Source organism: Canis lupus, chromosome 30 (assembly GCF_048164855.1).
Source record: "Canis lupus baileyi chromosome 30, mCanLup2.hap1, whole genome shotgun sequence".
Lineage (NCBI taxonomy): Eukaryota > Metazoa > Chordata > Mammalia > Carnivora > Canidae > Canis > Canis lupus.
The window spans coordinates 29,988,053-30,009,744 of NC_132867.1; the positions used below are offsets into that span (position 1 = coordinate 29,988,053).

At 39.1% G+C, this 21,692-nt stretch overlaps 1 protein-coding gene across 2 annotated transcripts in view; it reads right to left on the bottom strand.

Moving 5' to 3' along the window:
- KRTAP11-1 (keratin associated protein 11-1) overlaps positions 1-9,852 on the bottom strand; it is a 104,759-nt gene extending 94,907 nt beyond the window's left edge. For both annotated transcript variants that reach the window (XM_072806714.1, XM_072806713.1), the window contains exon 1: positions 9,757-9,852. The gene's annotated coding sequence lies outside the window, so the exon portion shown is untranslated. The remainder of the gene's footprint in view (positions 1-9,756) is intronic.
- Positions 9,853-21,692: the final 11,840 nt, after the last annotated feature.

Sequence of the window (21,692 nt, forward strand, 5' to 3'; positions counted from 1 at the left end):
CAAATGTCATGGAGCCCTAGATGAAATGACTATTCAACAACACATTAAATCAGGTGGCAGTTTATACATCTAGGGAGTGAGCAGTGCCAGAGTGCAACCAAGCAGATCATCCCAATCTCCTCAAATCCATAAATTCTAATGCTTCCCTTCTTCCTAAACCCTCCTGGATTCACACCACTTCACCAGGTCATAAAAATAAGATATTTCTCCTCACTCACAAATCTCAACGGACTTTCTTGTGACCAGGGGCATGCCTCAACTGAAACCTTCTTATTATTTTTAGATTTTTTTTTTTATTTTGTCAAGTAACAAGAACCTCATCCAACAAACCAGAAGTTTTGTTTTAAAAATTTTTTTCTAGTCTGGGTAAATAATTCTATTTAATAAAACATGAGTAATTTTCTCCTTACACTATACCTACCTTTCTTCATATGCAAGTATATCATACTCAGTTACCTGGTTTCCCATTTTACAACTAATTTGAAATATGAAAAAATAGAATTCAGGAGATAAATGTTAAGAAAACAGGAACATTTGGAGGGAGGAACAGTCTGACATCAAGGGAGAAAAGAAAACCATTAAAATAGGAAATTATGAGAATAAAAGCATAATTAACTATACCTTTAGGGTAATGCCAAGTAACCCCATGTTCTTCAGTGACCTTGAAAGACACCAGATTTTAAGTAACACCACATAATATATATGCTTAATAATAGCCTATATAAAGGTGCTCATCATGATAGCATTCATGAAAAGGAGGGAAAAAAGTTGAAATAGACTTATTAACCAACAATAAAAAAAACTCTTTGGTAAGTTATAAATTTTCATGCAAGTGAATAGTATACAATCTTTTAAGTGGTGTGAACAATAAAAAAAATTTATATAATCATAAAAAATATTTTATATAATCATAAAAAAATCTTTTTTCTTCTGAAAAAAAGATAAAATCGTGTCCTATATATTCTATTCAACAAGGCTGAGAAGTGTAACAGATTTCAGAAAGATGCTGTTTAAGATGCTTAAAATTAAAAAGTATGATACTTAAATAACATTTGGGAAAACTTAAGTTACATGGAGTAGCTCAATTTTTCAAGATTTAAGACAAGTAAGGTATCCTAGGAAGTGGACCAATCACAAAATGCTTTGGGATCATTTTCTTAGCTGTCTTAAATCCAGTCTAAGAATATAATTGATATGTTAATCTTATATAGAAATCATAGCAAAGATGGCTTTTTCCTTGGAAGGCCTCAAGAAATATTAAGCATAAAGCAAAAAGGCTAACAGATCCTTCAACCACAGGTGAGAACCAGAAGCACATTGCCTTACACAGTATGGAAAGTGTGGAAGTCAGGAGCTGGTATTTATAACTACAAACATATATTGTTCATCAGAGATGGAGGAGTTGCATGACCTCAGATGTCCCTTCTGTAATTCTAAGTGTCATACATAAGGGAAAACCCTACTTGGGAAAGCTCATCAATATATAAAACAAGAATCAACTCTGCTATCTCCATTATATCTACTCTAAACTAATTTACCATCTTACATTTATTTCTCTGAAGTTCTAAAAGATTTTATTTTCTAGTCACTGTTTATTTTCTCCTTTAACAAGACTACCTATTCTAAATGCTCCTTATTGCTCTAGTTTCTAGCAATAGCTTCTCCTACTTCTGACTATCAATGGTCTAACTTTTTGTGCATTCTCATTTTGTCCAGCAGAGAATTCATAATGTCTAGTTCTTCACATCACATACTCTAGAATTAAGCATTCTATTAAATGAACATTACTATTATTCTAATTATCCTACATTTGCTTCTAGTATTTATCCAAGAGTCATATTTTAAAAATTTAAGACTGGTACAGTGCAGGCACTAACCAATCAGAATGAAAGTAAGCTCACTTCCCATGGATGTAGACTGGGCAACTGATACACCTGTACAACTGCATGGCATCTGCATGTGAGCACCATATTTATTCCAAAACATTCTTAAATATCATAGTTACACTTTTCCCCCTATCTCTTATAGACAAATCAATTTTGGTGGGTTCTTTCTTATTTTCCCCTAATCCATAACTATCTTCATCATATGTTCCCATACTACAACCTTCAGCAACTCTTACAACTGCCTGTGAAAATAAGATGCTAATCATGGTTACATGACAACCAATTAGATGACCTACATAAAATGGCCAAGTTCCTGGACATATAAAAAGATTAAAACTGACCCAAAAAAGAAATAAAACTCTGAAGAAACACAAAAAAGTAAAGAAACAATTAGTAATCAAAAAAATTCCCACAAAGAAAAGCCCAGGCCCAGATGGCTAGTGAATTCTACATAATGTTTAAGAAGAATTAACACCAATCTTTCACAAATTCTTATGAAGAATAGAAGATCCCAATACCAAAACTAGACAAAACCAATATAAGAAAACTATAGACCCATATCCCTAATGAATATAGATGAAAAATTATCAACAAAATACCAGTAACTAAGTCCAATAGCATATTAAAAAGATTATAAACCATGGTCAAGTGGGATTTATCCTAGGAATGCGTGGTTTGTTCAACATGCAAATATTAACCAATGCTATATACTATATTAATAAAGAACGAAATCACGTGATCACTTTAATAGCTACGGAAAATAGCATTTGACAGAATCTAACATTTTCCATTATTTAAAAAAAACTTTCAAAGGATAGAAGAGAATTTCACCTGATAAAGGAAATTTACAAAAAAGCTATAACTAACATCATACTTAATAAAGACTAAAAGTGCTTTTCTCTAAGATCAGGAACAAAACAAGATATCTATGCTTGCCATTCTATCCAACATTATACTGGAGAGTCTAGCCAGGGTAAAAAATAAGTAAAAGCTATCCAGCTGAAAAAGAAGAAGAGGGACACCTGGGTGGCTCAGTCAGTTAAGCCCCTGCCTTCAGCTCAGGTCATGATCCTGGGCTCCCTGCTCAGTGGGGAGCTTACTTCTGCCTCTGCCTCTGCCACTCCCCCTACTTGTGTGCTCTCTCTCTCTCTCTCTCCCTGTCAAATAAATGAATTCTGCTCATTTAAAATAATATTAAAATATTAAAATAATATTTAAAAAAATAAATATTAAAAAAAGATAAGCAAAGGAAGAAGTAAAACTATCTCTATTTGTAAACTACGTGATCTTGTATGAGGAAAATCCTAAGAAATCCACAAAGAACTAGTAAAGCTAACAAATGAATCTAGCACATTTGCAGGATACAAGGTTAATATACAAAAATCAATTGAAGTTTTATACACCTTTACAATAAAAAATTAAGAAAGCTATTATTAAGAAAATGAAATTAAGAAAACAACAGGGGATCCCTGGGTGGCTCAGCGGTTTGGCGCCTGCCTTTGGCTCAGGCCGTGATCCTGGAGACTGGGGATCGAGTCCCACCTTGGGCTCCCTGCATGGAGCCTGCTTCTCCCTCTGCCTCTCTCTCTCTTTCTGTCTTTCATGAATAAATAAATAAAATCTTTAAAAAAAAAAGAAAAGAAAAGAGAACAACTTCATTTATTATAACACCAAAAAGAATAAAATGGGGGACCTGTGTGGCTCAATAGATTTAAGTGTTGAACTACTGATTTCAGCTCAGGTCATGATATCAAGGTTGTGAGATCAAGACTTGTGTTGGGCTCCATGCTGGGCATGGAGCCTACTTGGGATTCTGTACCTCTTCCTCTCCTTCTGCTCCTTTCCCCTACCTACACTCTCTCTCTCTCTTTCCCTCTCTCTCTCTCTCAAAAATAAAAAGTAAATAAATAAATAAATAGATAAATAAATAAATAAAACAGGAATAAAATTAACAGAAGTGTGAGAATTTTACATTGAAAATTTCTTTAAAAAGTTAAAAGAAATGAAAGACCTAAACAAATGGAAAGACATTCCATGCCCATTAATCAAAAGACTTAATATTGTTAATATGGCAATACTTCCCATATTAATCCCAGATTCAATGCAATCCCTACTAAACTCTTAGCTATATTTTTTGCAGCAATGAATAAGCCTATCCTAAAATGCATGTAGAAGTGCAAGGAGCCCAAAATACCTAAAACAGTTAAAAAGAAATAAAAAGAAAATTTGGAAGACTCATAATTCTTCATTTCAAACTTACTACAAACTTACTATAATCAAGACTGTGTGGTACTAGCAAAAGGGCAAACATTGACCAATTTGATAAAATTGAGTATCCAAAGTAAATATTTACATTTATAGTCAATTTATTTTTGACAAAGATTTCAAGAAAATTCAATGAGGAAATAAAAGCCTTTTCAACAAATGGTGCTGTAACAAATGAATATCCACATGCAAAAGAATAAAGTTGGACCCCGACCTCACACCATATACAAAAATGAACTCAGAAAATTATCAAAGACCTAAATGTAAGAACTAAAACTATAAAACCCTTAGAAGAATACATGGACATAGTTCTTTTGTTTTGATTCAGGCCATCCTCATACATCTGGGAGTTAGAACCTTCTCTAACAGAATGAGTTTTATTTTTTCCCAGATTAATCATATCTTTTTACTTTCTTCATGGTGATTTTGCTAGATAATAATTTTTTTATATTTATAGAGCTAAATTAATCAATTCTCTTTATGGCCTAGGGGTTTTGCAACTTATATAAAAATGGCCTTCCACAATCTGAAATTATTAAAATATAAAAGAATAATGCAGAGGAAATTGCTTAAATATCCACCAAAATCTGTTTTGCTCACTTGTATAGTGGAAGAATTGAAGTCTCAGACTACAGTGGTTATAAAACTCAAACCCCAAAACGATGGAGGCTGACATCCATAGTTTTGACTTCTTACTAAGAACCCAACAAACAGGAAAAATACCTTGTGTTTTGTTTGTCCCAGTGGGAAATAATTTTCTAGTCCACAGGTGGGTCACTTAAGTGTCTAACTTAGGGCAGATGTGTAAGAGCCACCTCACAAAGGAGCAACACTTATCCCCTTTCACTTCACAAGGGTTAAAATCCATGCTGTAACATCAAAGCTGACAGCCTCAACTCAGTCAGCCACAGCAATTCACATGTTTTCTGCTCTGGTTTCCCATTCTAGCTTAGTTTCCAACACCTGAGATTTTATTTTCTTGCTTTTCTCAGTTATGCATTTAGAATAATATGCATTAGATGTTACCCCACACTTCTGAAAACCGTAGTAGCGAATTTTTAGTTAATTTACTTCGCCATGCTTCCTGGACCAGAAACCCACTCTTTAATTTTTTTAAGGGTTTCACTGCCAGTTGCTCTGGGAAATCAGAGATTACTAAAATAAAAGAGATGAGGAATCACGAAGACTCTGGAAGTCTTACAAAATTGTTAATGCTACAAACCTCAAAACAGTAACTTCCGACACCTTTTGTAAATGGGGATCAGAAGCCAAATTGTCAACTGCTCCTCTTTCCTGAGAAAGGAGGTCATAAAACCATCCTAATTACTGACTCCTACACTTTCTACAAGTCAGGTCATCTCTCCTTCATAAAGGCCCCTCTGTAGCATAAAAGGTTTATTCCTTCTATGAACATGAATGATGGAAAGGCTTCTGGTTTACAATGGGTAATTATAATTCCAGGAACTTCTTGATAGCTAATTCCCATATTAGGTGAAAGTCCATTTCCAAATGGCTTTCTGGTACAATTTCTCTTAGGTAGAACTCTGTAGAATACAATAATGTTCAAAGACCCGAAGTCTAATGAAGTATGTAGAATGCACTTATGCTAAAAAAATTATTATTTTTCTGGAATTCAAGTTTGACTGTTTCATATTTTTATTTTCTAAATCTGGCAGCCCTACTCTCCAGCAGTGCATGGATCCTCTTTTTGTGGCTTGTGGTCCTGCAGATTTCTGGGACAACTTCAGTGAAAACAGAGACAGATTTAGATAGTGAAAACCTACTGGACTTGATTAATATCCTAGTGCCTACAACTGCACAGGAGATCAGATATGCCTGTATTCCAATGGATAATTTTACCAAAGTTGATGAGAAAGAAAAAAAAAAATTTTCCAGTACGTTTTACAATCTCTCCCAGATTCAAGTCCCTAAAGACACATCCCTTAGGGTAGCTCACGGTGGAATGAATAGATCACATTACTATTGCAAGTGTCTCTCTTTTTTTAAGTTTTTATTTAAGTTCCAGCTAGGTAATATACAGTGTAATATTAGTTTCAGATATACAATACAGTGATTCCACATTTCCGTACAACACCCACTGCTCATCACCACAGGTGCCTTCTTTCAACCCCATCACCTATTTAACACTGTAGGTATCCACAGACTGTTTCTGAGGAGGTCCATTCCTATACTTGCCTTATGATCTCTCCCTAACACTTCTCAAATGCACTGAAGGATTTAGCCCTTTTGACATTTGGGTCCCATCTCCATGCTCCTACCAGCAGAACAGTCAGATACCCAGACTTAGGAAATCCTGCATATTACCCGGGGGAATGCTAAAACATTCTGAGACAGAAGTTGGTTTTTGCTTTACCAAGTGACTCCAGTGATGAGAGGCTGGTTATTAAATTTATTTCCAAGCAAGTAGAGGGTAGGAATGTTAGCTTAAAATCTGAAGACCCCAGTTACAGCCATGATACCATTTGCCAATCTGCTGAATCCAATGTAGGTTTTAGGTTTCTGACCACTCGATTTTATCTCTAGACTCCAATGTAATCACAGGGTCCAAAATAGGCCCCTCAAGTTCCTGATTGAAGCCTCCTAATGCTCCTAGCCTCAAACAAAATAGTATTAACTTCAGAATATTCCTCCTTAAAATAATATTAATCCAAAAGAGTAACCAAAACATAACAAACCTATCAGCCAAATCCTGCCACGGATGTGCTGTGAGGCATACGATGGGGAGACAGAGTTTAATTTTCATTTCCGTTGAGTGCCTTTAGATGAGGCAAATACTCTCCAGAACCCCACAGCTTCTACATCCACAGACTGCCTTATACTATAACTTCACTATAACTTCACTATAACTTACTATAATGTACCTCCATGTCAGTGTTTTTCACTGTTTGTATTTAAATTCCTAAAGATTAGAGAACTTATCTGTTTATAGCTTTTTATAGCACCTAGCACAGTATCTGGCACATAGAAAATTCTCAATATTTGTTCCATGAATTAATGAATAAACTGAAGGACTGTAATTTAGTTGAACCAGAGTATTCCTGAGACTAAAGTGACACTTTCAAGATTCATATAGACACATTAGTCACATTTTCCTTAACAGCAGCATCTGCACCCTTGACCAGTCCAATGCCCTCATAACTTACATGAGACAAGTCAGATTTCATATTAAATGACTCTGTGTCATTCCCTCACCACTATTCAGAAAAGGTGCTGCTTGCAGGGACTGATGGTGGCATTATCCCTGAGTTTAAATGACAACATATTTTCTTAAAGTTGAAACATCCATTATTCTAGGTTTGCTATGGCTGTCTAAACATTTACATTCAATTGCTGGCGTGTGCTCACTCATTTCCTATTGCACTTTATGCATAGAAGGAAAAGAGCATTACTTTTTCAAAATCTTTCTCCTTTTAGGAGGGGTGAAGTTTGTCTCTGTCACAGATACAAGATAGCATAAAATCAAAATGAGACTTCTCAGGTTTCTATTCTCTGAGTCAAATAGCATTTCTACAGTATTGTATCCTAGAGAACTCAATCTCAAACTTTCTACCAAAAAAAAAAAAAAAAAGGGGTTTGGTGTTTTTTTTTTCCAGAATAGTAATTGGCTCAATGTTTGGTGGCCTGACCTAAATGGAACCCTGGTAGAGGAAAGTTGAGTTGAATGGGTTTTTAGCCTCCAATGTTTGGAATCGTGGTCTGTAGACTAATAGCAGTGGTATCTGCTGGGACCACACAAAAAATGTAGAATTTATGGTCTGAGGCCAGAACTCTTCAATCAGATCTGTGCTTTAACAAGTTCCTCAGATTCAAATGCACGTTAAGTTTTTGGAAATGCTGCCCTGGAATCTCCATGCTAACGTACAAGTTGTCTCCTCAAACTTCTGAGCTGTGTCCATGAACTCCAAATGTGAGTAGGTGCCATTTTCTTTCCAACTCAGATCATGAATCAAAATCGATTTTCATATGACAAGAGGTCCTGAGATGAGGAGGTTGTAGGCTTAGTCAATCAGAAAGCCCCATGAGCTTGACAAGGACCCAGGTTTCCTTCTATGTTTCCGCTCAGTCATACTTAGCATGGTCTCCTCAGGTTAGTTCCTTTATTATCTCAAGATGATAGCCACAGTTCCAAGCAACACATGCAGGAAGAAATATGTCAGCAGCAGAAAATATCTGCTTCTTCATGAACATCTGCTTTTGAGAATGAAGAAAACATTTCTCCAGAAACCCCCTCCACAGACTTCCCTTTGTATGGCATTGACCAGAATGATGTCACATGACCTTGCCTAGACCAATCTTTGACAAAGACACAGATCCTCTTTGATTGACTTAGACCAACCATTTTCCATTCCTTGTGGCTGATTCTAACACTTGCTTTCATGTAAAGAGCAGAAACTTGTGCAAGATAGTGTTTGGTTAACAAGGGAGAGGGGAGGCAAGAGATGGAGAGTAATCTGATACGGAAGTAGTAGCAGAACAGCTAATAGAAAAAAAAAACAATAATCCCAAACATAAGTCACATAAACAAAAGAAAATTTGTCTTTTTTATCTAAAAGGACACCACTTACAAAAAGCACACATAGGAATCAAAACAGATCTCAGTCCCCAGATAATTACCAGAGTCTCTCTGAGACTCCCTCTTATCTTCCCTCTCCCCATCAAAGTCTGACCTCCATCCTCTATGTGGAATGCACTCAAGAGACAGACTCGGGGATGCAGCCACATGGATGTCTAGGGCATAACTCAGCACCCTTTGCAGGTTTTTTAGATCAGACTATAATTCCTTTTCCTATCACTAGTTAAACATGAAGGAGTTATGGGCTAAGTGCCCACAGCAAAATAAGTCTGTAATTGATCTCTACCATAGCAACATTGGTATCTTCAATGGACATGGTAGGTAATAGGGAAGGGAGATATATATATATATATACATATATCAACCAAAGAGCAAGTTAGTCAAGGACAGTGCTACTCAAATATTAGTATGCTTAATTACCGTCTGCTTCAGAGGTCTGGGCAACAAAGAAAAATCCTAATGTTTAGTAAGCATCCCAGCTTATGCCTGAGGGGTACTTATCTGAGGAAGAAAGTATTCCTTTTCTTTATCATTTGACGCAGTGTTGCCCCACTATCTTTTTGGATTAAACAACAAAGATCATTTCCCTGTTATAACATGCCATTCTTACTGGGGCAAGTTGTACATTCCAGTCAAAGCATTCAGACAAGAAATGCAGAGGTAGGGGTGTGTGTGTGTGTGTGTGTGTGTGTGTGTGTCAGTGTTAAGCCTTTGAGAAGGGTTTTGTCAACCATCACAGTAGTGTAATGTAGTGAAAAGAACACTGGGTTCTACCTGTCTCATAGAACTGTATATATTCAGATTACTATAATATATTCATATATGAAAGAAACTTGTAAACTGGATAACATGTTAAGAATATTCTTCCCTGATGCTGATTTATCAAATTATTTTCCCATGATATTGAAGCATTTTTTAATTTTATATCTTTGCTGCATGCAACATCTTCTGGGACTTGGTAATTTTACAAGGGCTGTCCCTTCCACTCTGTGGCCTCACACAGGGTCTTACCTTCTTTCACTCACTCATGGGCTTCAAGAGAACAACATTTGTGATATGAACTGGCAACGTCTTCTCTGGAGTCTTTGGTGTGCACTTTGCAAACCCTGAAAATGCAAAAGGAATGCACATTTAAACACTGTAACCAAGGAAACACTGAAAACAAGAACTAATTCCATTTCTGCCTTATTAATCTTATACACACACACACACACACACACACAATACTGCCAACAATACTATTTTAGAAGTTTAAAGAAGACTTTCAACTGAGAGATGAACAAAATCACTTCCAGAAGGGATGAAAGATTGAGGCATCAGAAACAATAATGGAAGAGGCAGCAACTTTTTACTGAATCAAAAATTGATCACGATGTGAAATATATATATCACTTGCCCCTGCTTACAAACAATTGTTCTATTCTCTTTTTCAACACTTAACTATCTTCCCATACTAACACATTTAGTAAAATTGCTTTTTTTTCTTATTTGTGATTTGCACTACTGATTCCAACTGAAATAGAAATAAATGGAATATGTATACCAGGATCTCCCCAGCGTCCTGTACCAGCTCGTGTGGTTCTGCCAAGGAATGCAATTATAATTCTAAATAAATATGCTGTATGCTCACTTACAAGGAAACTGAACTCAGAAAAGATTTGTGCCCTTTCATTTAAATGTACACAGCAGCTGGCTCCCAAATGAGTCTAAAACAAATGTCCCCTGCCCTGTTTTTTAAAGAAATAATAATAGTACCAGGAGCTATCAAATAAAAACTCTTTCTCAGGCATAGAGTAACTTGAAGGGGTTACAAGGTCCAAGGGCCACATACTTGTTGTTGCCCAAAGGCACAAGGTAGGTGCAATAAGCCAATAAAAAGTACCTGTCCAAGGTGAATGCAGAAGGATTTATTTACTAGATGACATTATAATAACATTCATAAATCCTTGCATGGTCCAAATCCTCATTTTCTAGGCACAGAAAGCTCAAGGGCTCACTTTCATGATCTGGGTTCTTATAGGTTGAATAATGGTCCCCAAGGCACCAGATCCTAATCCTTGGAACCTATAAATGTCACATTAAAAGGAAAAAGGACGACGAGGGGCAAGACGGCGGAAGAGTAGGGTCTCCAAATCACCTGTCTCCACCAAATTACCTAGAAAACCTTCAAATTATCCTGAAAATCTATGAATTCGGCCTGAGAATTAAAGAGAGACCAGCTGGAATGCTACAGTGAGAAGAGTTCGCGCTTCTATCAAGGTAGGAAGACGGGAAAAAAGAAAGAAACAAAAGGCCTCCAAGGGGGGAGGGGCCCCGCGAGGAGCCGGGCTGAGGCCGGGGCGAGAGTCCCCAGGACAGGAGAGCCCCGTCCCGGAGGAGCAGGAGCTGCACCAACCTTCCGGGGGGAAAGGGGCTCGCAGGGAGGTGGAGCAGGACCCCAGGAGGGCGGGGATGCCCTCGGGCTCCGGGGACGCTAACAGGCACCTGCGCCCCGGGGGAGTGCGCCGAGCTCCCTAAGGGCTGCAGCGCGCACGGCGGGACCCGGAGCAGCTCGGGGGGGCTCGGGGGCGGCTCCGCGGAGGGGGCTGCGGGGCGGGAGCAGCTCGGGGGGCTCGGGGGGCTCGGGGGCGACTCCGTGGAGGGAGCTGCGGGGCGGGAGCACCTCGGGGGGCTCGGGGGCGGCTCCGCGGAGGGGGGGCGGGGCGGGAGCAGCTCGGGGGCGGCTCCGCGGAGGGGGCTGCGGGGCGGGAGCAGCTCGGGGGGCTCGGGGGCGGCTCCGTGGAGGGGGCTGCGGGGCGGGAGCGCGAATCCACCAGCGCAGGCTCCGGAGCACAGGGCGCCGGGACACAGCCCAGGATCCGGCCTCCCCCCGGGACAGGCAGAGGCCGGGAGGGCCCAGGACCGCGAGGACGCTCCTGCCCCAGCTGAGCAGATCAGCGGCCCCGCCCGGAGCCTCCAGGCCCTGCAGACGGAGAGCTCCGGAGTTCCTGCGGGAGCTGACTCCAGGTTTCCAGAGCGGCCCCGCCACTAGGGCTGTTGCTCCTGGGGCCTCACGGGGTAAACAACCCCCACTGAGCCCTGCACCAGGCAGGGGCACAGCAGCTCCCCCAACTGCTAACACCTGAAAATCAGCACAGCAGGCCCCTCCCCCAGAAGACCAGCTAGACTGACAACTTCCAGGGGAAGCCAAGGGACTTAACACAGAATCAGAAGATACTCCCCAGTGGTTCTTTTTTCTTTCTTTCTTTTTTTTTTTTTTTTGTTTTGCTTTTTGATTTGTTTCCTTCCCCCACCCCCCTTGTTTCTCCTTTCTTTCTTTTTCTTTCTCTTTTTCTTCTTTTTTTTTTTCGTTTTTTTCTTCCCTTTTTTTTCTCTTTCTCTTTTCTTTCCATCATTCTCTCCTCTCTTTTTCTCCTTTTCCCAATACAACTTGCTTTTGGCCACTCTGCACTGAGCAAAATGACTAGAAGGAAAACCTCACCTCAAAAGAAAGAATCAGAAACAGTCCTCTCCCACAGAGTTACAAAATCTGGATTACAATTCAATGTCAGAAAGCCAATTCAGAAGCACTATTATATAGCTACTGGTGGCTCTAGAAAAAAGCATAAAGGACTCAAGAGACTTCATGACTGCAGAATTTAGAGCTAATCAGGCAGAAATTTAAAATCAATCGAATGAGATGCAATCCAAACTAGAAGTCCTAATGATGAGGGTTAACGAGGTGGAAAAACGAGTGAGTGACATAGAAGACAGGTTGATAGCAAAGAGGGAAACTGAGGAAAAAAGAGACAGACAATTAAAAGACCATGAAGATAGATTAAGGGAAATAAACGACAGCCTGAGGAAGAAAAACTTACGTTTAATTGGTGTTCCTGAGGGTGCTGAAAGGGACAGAGGGCCAGAATATGTATTTGAACAAATTCTGGCTGAAAACTTTCCTAATCTGGGAAGGGAAACAGGCATTCAGATCCAGGAAATAGAGAGATCCCCCCCGAAAATCAATAAAAACCATTCAACACCTCGACATTTAATAGTGAAGCTTGCAAACTCCAAAGATAAAGAGAAGATCCTTAAAGCAGCAAGAGACAAGAAATCCCTGACTTTTATGGGGAGGAGTATTAGGGTAACAGCAGACCTCTCCACAGAGACCTGGCAGGCCAGAAAGGGCTGGCAGGATATATTCAGGGTCCTAAATGAGAAGAACATGTAACCAAGAATACTTTATCCAGCAAGGCTCTCATTTAAAATGGAAGGAGAGATAAAGAGCTTCCAAGACAGGCAGCAACTAAAAGAATATGTGACCTCCAAACCAGCTCTGCAAGAAATTTTAAGGGGGACTCTTAAAATTCCCCTTTAAGAAGAAGTTCAGTGGAACAATCCACAAAAACAAGGACTGAATAGATATCATGATGACACTAAACTCATATCTCTCAATAGTAACTCTGAATGTGAACGGGCTTAATGACCCCATCAAAAGGCGCAGGGTTTCAGACTGGACAAAAAGCAGGACCCATCTATTTGCTGTCTACAAGAGACTCATTTTAGACAGAAGGACACCTACAGCCTGAAAATAAAAGGTTGGAGAACCATTTACCATTCGAATGGTCCTCAAAAGAAAGCAGGGGTAGCCATCATTATATCAGATAAACTAAAATTTACCCCGAAGACTGTAGTGAGAGATGAAGAGGGACACTATATCATACTTAAAGGATCTATTCAACAAGAGGACTTAACAATCCTCAATATATATGCCCCGAATGTGGGAGCTGCCAAATATATAAATCAATTATTAACCAAAGTGAAGAAATACTTAGATAATAATACACTTATACTTGGTGACTTCAATCCAGCTCTTTCTATACTCAATAGGTCTTCTAAGCACAACATCTCCAAAGAAACGAGAGCTTTAAATGATACACTGGACCAGATGGATTTCACAGATATCTACAGAACTTTACATCCAAACTCAACTGAATACACATTCTTCTCAAGTGCACATGGAACTTTCTCCAGAATAGACCACATATTGGGTCACAAATCGGGTCTGAACTGATACCAAAAGATTGGGATCATCCCCTACATATTCTCAAACCATAATGCCTTGAAATTAGAACTAAATCACAACAAGAAGTTTGGAAGGACCTCAAACACGTGGAGGTTAAGGACCATCCTGCTAAAAGATGAAAGGGTCAACCAGGAAATTAAGGAAGAATTAAAAAGATTCATGGAAACTAATGAGAATGAAGATACAACCGTTCAAAATCTTTGGGATGCAGCAAAAGCAGTCCTAAAGGGGAAATACATCGCAATACAAGCATCCATTCAAAAACTGGAAAGAACTCAAATACAAAAGCTAACCTTACACATAAAGGAGCTAGAGAAACAAACAGCAAATAGATCCTACACCCAAGAGAAGAAGGGAGTTAATAAAGATTCGAGCAGAACTCAACGAAATCGAGACCAGAAGAACTGTGGAACAGATCAACAGAACCAGGAGTTGGTTCTTTGAAAGAATTAATAAGATAGATAAACCATTAGCCAGCCTTATTAAAAAGAAGAGAGAGAAGACTCAAATTAATAAAATCATGAATGAGAAAGGAGAGATCACTACCAACACCAAGGAAATACAAACGATTTTAAAAACATATTATGAACAGCTATACACCAATAAATTAGGCAATCTAGGAGAAATGGACGCATTCCTGGAAAGCCACAAACTACCAAAACTGGAACAGGAAGAAATAGAAAACCTTAACAGGCCAATAACCAGGGAGGAAATTGAAGCAGTCATCAGAAACCTCCCAAGACACAAGAGTCCAGGGCCAGATGGCTTCCCAGGGGAATTTTATCAAACGTTTAAAGAAGAAACCATACCTATTCTCCTAAAGCTGTTTGGAAAGATAGAAAGAGATGGAGTACTTCCAAATTCGTTCTATGAGGCCAGCATCACCTTAATTCCAAAACCAGACAAAGACCCCACCAAAAAGGAGAATTACAGACCAATATCCTTGATGAACATGGATGCAAAAATTCTCAACAAGATACTGGCCAATAGGATCCAACAGTACATTAAGAAAATTATTCACCATGACCAAGTAGGATTTATCCCTGGGACACAAGGCTGGTTCAACACCCGTAAAATAATCAATGTGATTCATCATATCAGCAAGAGAAAAACCAAGAACCATATGATCCTCTCATTAGATACAGAGAAAGCATTTGACAAAATACAGCATCCATTTCTGATCAAAACTCTTCAGAGTGTAGGGATAGAGGGAACATTCCTCGACATCTTAAAAGCCATCTATGAAAAGCCCACAGCAAATATTCTCAATGCGGAAGCACTGGGAGCCTTTCCCCTAAGATCAGGAACAAGACAGGGATGTCCACTCTCACCACTACTATTCAACATAGTACTGGAAGTCCTAGCCTCAGCAATCAGACAACAAAAAGACATTAAAGGCATTCAAATTGGCAAAGAAGAAGTCAAACTCTCCCTCTTCGCCAATGACATGATACTCTACATAGAAAACCCAAAAGTCTCCACCCCAAGATTGCTAGAACTCATACAGCAATTCGGTAGTGTGGCAGGATACAAAATCAATGCCCAGAAGTCAGTGGCATTTCTATACACTAACAATGAGACTGAAGAAAGAGAAATTAAGGAGTCAATCCCATTTACAATTGCACCCAAAAGCATAAGATACCTAGGAATAAACCTCATCAAAGATGTAAAGGATCTATACCCTCAAAACTATAGAACACTTCTGAAAGAAATTGAGGAAGACACAAAGAGATGGAAAAATATTCCATGCTCATGGATTGGCAGAATTAATATTGTGAAAATGTCAATGTTACCCAGGGCAATATACACGTTTAATGCAATCCCTATCAAAATACCATGGACTTTCTTCAGAGAGTTAGAACAAATTATTTTAAGATTTGTGTGGAATCAGAAAAGACCCCGAATAGCCAGGGGAATTTTAAAAAAGAAAACCATAGCTGGGGGCATCACAATGCCAGATTTCAGGTTGTACTACAAAGCTGTGGTCATCAAGACAGTGTGGTACTGGCACAAAAACAGACACATAGATCAGTGGAACAGAATAGAGAACCCAGAAATGGACCCTGAACTTTATGGTCAACTAATATTCAATAAAGGAGGAAAGACTATCCATTGGAAGAAAGACAGTCTCTTCAATAAATGGTGCTGGGAAAATTGGACATCCACATGCAGAAGAATGAAACTAGACCACTCTCTTTCACCATACACAAAGATAAACTCAAAATGGATGAAAGATCTAAATGTGAGACAAGATTCCATCAAAATCCTAGAGAAGAACACAGGCAACACCCTTTTTGAACTCGGCCACAGTAACTTCTTGCAAGATACATCCACAAATGCAAAAGAAACAAAAGCAAAAATGAACTATTGGGACTTCATCAAGATAAGAAGCTTTTGCACAGCAAAGGATACAGTCAACAAAACTAAAAGACAACCTACAGAATGGGAGAATATATTTGCAAATGACATATCAGATAAAGGGCTAGTTTCCAAGATCTATAAAGAACTTATTAAACTCAACACCAAAGAAACAAACAATCCAATCATGAAATGGGCAAAAGACATGAAGAGAAATCTCACAGAGGAAGACATAGACATGGCCAACATGCATATGAGAAAATGCTCTGCATCACTTGCCATCAGGGAAATACAAATCAAAACCACAATGAGATCCCACCTCACACCAGTGAGAATGGGGCAAATTAACAAGGCAGGAAACAACAAATGTTGGAGAGGATGCGGAGAAAAGGGAACCCTCTTACACTGTTGGTGGGAATGTGAACTGGTGCAGCCACTCTGGAAAACTGTGTGGAGGTTCCTCAAAGAGTTAAAAATAGACCTGCCCTATGACCCAGCAATTGCACTGTTGGGGATTTACCCCAAAGATACAGATGCAATGAAACGCCGGGACACCTGCACCCCGATGTTTATAGCAGCAATGGCCACGATAGCCAAACTGTGGAAGGAGACTCGGTGTCCAACGAAAGATGAATGGATAAAGAAGATGTGGTTTATGTATACAATGGAATATTACTCAGCTATTAGAAATGACAAATACCCACCATTTGCTTCAACGTGGATGGAACTGGAGGGTATTATGCTGAGTGAAGTAAGTCAGTCGGAGAAGGACAAACATTATATGTTCTCATTCATTTGGGGAATATAAATAATAGTGAAAGGGTATATAAGGGAAGGGAGAAGAAATGTGTGGGAAATATCAGAAAGGGAGACAGAACGTAAAGACCGCTAACTCTGGGAAACGAACTAGGGGTGGTAGAAGGGGAGGAGGGCGGGGGGTGGGAGTGAATGGGTGACAGGCACTGGGGGTTATTCTGTATGTTAGTAAATTGAACACCAATAAAAAATAAATTTAAAAAAAATAATAAAAATAAAAAATAAAATAAAAAAAGGAAAAAGGATATTTGCAGATGTGATTAAGCCAAGGATCTCAATGTGGAGTGATGATCCTGGATTATTCAGGTGGCTCCAGATGTCATCGCAAGTGTCCTTCTAAAGGGAAGGGAAAAGGAGATTGGGCATGGAGAAGAAAGGCAATGTGAAGACAGGCAGTGTTCAGAGTGATACAGGTACAAGCAGGTATCACCTTTGATACAGGAATTTTGGCAGCCACCAAAAGCTAGAAGAGATAAGGAACAGATTCTTTCCTAGAGCCTCCAAAGGGAGCATGGCCCTGTGGACACCTTGATCTTGGCCTGATAAAACTGAGATTGCACTTCTGGCCTCTAATACCATGAGAAAGTGAACTTCTGTTTCTGAAACCACCCAGTTTGTGGTAATTTGTTACATAAGCCACAGGAAATTAATACAGGGAGTCAAGCCCTCCTTCTTTCTCTATTCCTCCTCAAGCCCCCTGAGGACAGCCACAGTGGCATCCCTGTCACTGTCATACAACCCATGTCTCCATCACCATGCCTTCCTGACTAGCACACTCTGCCCGCCCTATTTCTCAAAAATAAAACATATGCAGACTTCAAGGAATAATTCAAAAGTCATGCTCTCCACATCTTGGGCTCAAATTTCAATGTCTAAATAAAGATTTTGTTTTTAATTTTCCTCAAGGCTATTTTTATGTAAATTGACTTCTCATTACAGGTATAATAAATCTACTGCTCCAGCAGGAAATTTCCAGTTGATGTGGTTCAGTCAACCAGGGCCAGAAGATGGATACCCATCCTCACAAATTGACCAATGCCTTCATCTTCAACATCCTGTGGACTTGCGAGGCTCTGAGTTGTTGGACAGTGACCCCCAAGGATGGGTTTTCAGAGGTCCACACTCTGGGATGGCTTGGTGCCAAATCACATCCACCCCTCTTCCTGCTGTTATGATACTTTCCCATCCACCGTGAAGACTGTCCACTCCTTCCTCTTAGTTTCAAGAAACACTTTCAGAGCCTTCTTCCATCTTCTTCCAGCACCAGTCATCATCTAGAGTTGGAGAGCAAACACATGTCTCACACAGAGGCCAGGAACGTATTTTTATCCCATGTCTTGATTTTTTCATTCTTTTTTTCAAATCAGTCTTTCATTGTGTAAGCAAACCATATACACCATAAGAAAGAAGTTTAGACAGAAGCAAAAGCTATGAAATGCAAAATTTTCCATTTCATCTCCCAATACCTCCTCCCTCTCTGAGTTAACAGTATCTCTTAAATACTTTCAAATACTTTAACTATATTATCATATATATAATCTATATATCTTGAACGGTTCTTCTTTTATAGTTTATCTTTTGTTATGAAATAGGATATTGAGGAATATGAGAAAATATATATGTACAGCTTAAAGAATACTCTTTTTTATAAACTCACCAACCAGATTATGAGACCATTGAGTATATCAGAAGCCCTCAGATGTCCCTCCCAAGTTGTGTTTTACTTATAGCCTCTAAAAGTATGTTGATTTTTAGGTAAATCATCCCTTTGTTTGTTGTCAGATTTGCTCACAATTATGCTGGCTCTCTCCTTCTGGCCACACTGTAGGACTGCACTTGCCCACACATTAGAAGTTTGGTTTGGCCATATCACTTTTTTGGCAAATAAAATGTGGTCAGAAGGGACTGGGTAGAAGCGTTGAAAGTCAGTGTGTGCTTTGCCACCTTCTCATTTTCTGTCTGCCTCAGGCGATGGTTCATATGGTGGCTGTTCCATCAGTGTGGATCCTAAAATGAAGATAATAATGTGAAAGCAGAGTGGTAAAATTTATTTCCAGCCACAGAAGTTTTGAGGTTGTTGGTGGCTGCAGGAGAATAAAGGATACACTGATTGATACAACCCTTGGTTTCTCAATAGAGCTTCATCACCGGTAAGTACACCTGCAGTAAAATATAGTTCCATTTGCTTGCCCATTATCTTTACATAAAAGCAAGTGTGGTGAATGCTCTGCTGTGACTTTTCAATATTATATTTTGAAATTCAATCATGTTATATGTAATATTCATAACTACATGGCATTCCATAGCGTAAATGTACCATGATTTATCCATTTCACCATTGATGGACATTTACATAATCTCCCTTTGGGAACATTCATTGACATGTGTCTCTTCAAGAAGTATGAGTTTCTCTAGAAGCATATTTAGGCACAGAATTTTACCTGAATTCCAAGACAGCTCAATAGCTCACTTTTACCCACCTCTAGCAATACATACAGGAAGTAATTTAAGGCCAGGATATTTGACCTACGTGTTGTTCTAGTTTAAAATTTCTTTTGCCTGGGGCATTCCCACATAAGTCAGTACAGTTAGTGGCAAACTGAACACCATGGTGAAGAGGTGGCATCTCTGTACCCATCAACACTATTTCACAAACAGTGTTTCTCTTAAATCACTTTTAAATTTTTCAAAAGAAGAAGTAAGTCCCTTTAAAATATTTATGCTTTTTATAACTCTTTTTTTATAACTCTTTATTAATATGATTTGAGGGCATTTACTTTTCTCTAGACAAGTATATTAAAATTACTTTAAGACAGAAACTATTTGTTTAACAATGATTATGAATACAGAATATGCTGGGCATTGTGAATGATGGCAAGTGACACAAAGCAGAGTCCTGGTTCTCATGAAGCAGCCATCTGCCTCACTGAAAAAAATATTTAAGCCCTGGATGCCTGGGTAGCTCAGCGGTTGAGCATCTGCCTTTGGCTCAGGGAGTGACCTGCAATTGAGTCCCACATCAGGCTCCCTGCATGGAGTGTGCCTCTCCCTCTGCCTATGTCTCTGCCTCTCTCTCTGTGTGTGTCTCTCATGAATAAATAAATAAAACTTAAAAAGAAAAGAAAAGAAACTATTTAAGCCCTTCCATCCATTCAAAACCACATGAAATGTTATAATTCCACTTTCCTCCTCCCCAATCCCGATGCCTGACAGCTTTATCTATTTAGGACCCAGCCAAGAAGCAAACTCCTTATAAAATAGATGCCACAAAATGCATGCCCTACCTGGAGGAGATTCCCTTGGTCCTTACTCATAACCTAGTAATGCTTTTGAAATGCCCATAAGCATAGTAAGTTAGCCATCTGGTTTGCAAACCTACCACAAGTCAGGACTCACAAGTAAAGAGAGGCAAATAGGGTAGCAAGGACGAGTGACAGCAGACTGGTGACAGCAAGGGAGAAGGCCAAAGAGCAGAAAAAGCAGATAAGCACACTGACATCTTAAACGATGTACACAAGGACAAATTGGCCTTCATGAATCAATAGGTCCTGGGGCATTTCATCAGAGCTCAAGAACAGCTGTGCTTATTAACAGCCTTGGAGCATGGAGATAAAGTAAACTCAGTCTATTCTAGGTAAGGAGGAAAGCGAATGTGTAATGAATTTTTAAGGACTTTTATCTAAAGGGTTACACTTTTAAGAAGCTTTGATGCTTAAATCAACAATATTTTTTCTAGGTCAAAAACTCAAGTACCTCATAACTAACATTTCTTAAGCTCTGTCATATGCCATGAGCTATGTACCTATTCCTCCTCCTCAGAGGGAGAGAGCATTGTCTTCACTAAATTGAGATTCAAAGAGGTTAAGAACTTTTCTCAGAGTCACACACTTGATACCTGATTGATCCAAGATACAAACTCTTCTCTTTCTGACTCCAAAATCCATGTTGTGTCATCATACCTCGGGACTTTATTTATCCAAGAGTCACCTTTCTGAGGGCTATTCAAATGATGAAGATTTTCTATATATATATTTCATAAAGTTAACAGCAAAGGGTTTAAGTATGTAACCCAGCGTTTTCAGCATGCTTCATCTACATATTTGCCTCAGGGAATAATTAGCTATCCAGGTTACTACCATGTTTAATTTGTACCTGCCATATGCCCTGGTGCCCTGTGGAGGGACATATGAAGAACTGTGTCAACTGACTGCTGAGTTTTCCAGATTCCTGAGTTCAGACACCAGAACTTCTGGAAGTCAGCCTTGTGGTGAATGAGGGAGGGTGTCCTGTCTCATCTTAACACAGAAAGGGGGGCCATAGCACATGAACCTATTTACTTGTCAGATGAAAAGACTTCAGAGTTTTGTTCTAGAAAAGCAGTTTACATAAAAAGCTGGGGTAGAAAGTAATCTCTTGGGTACACTCAGCAGTATCCTCTTGAGAGGGCGCAGCATCAGATCCTTGGAAGCCACAATTCACCCAGGCATACATTTCTGAAGAACAGGGCCTAAACTAAGGGGGAGGGAAAAACTCAGCCATAAAATAAATAATATTTTAATGCAGTACTTAAAAAAATAAAAAGTGGTGAAAATAAGTTCCTGATGAAATATCATAATAATCACAGGATTAGTGTTACTAATTTTTTTTTCCTTTTGCTTCAGGATCCAATATGGTTTTGGACGAGACCAATGGAGAGTTAACATAAATA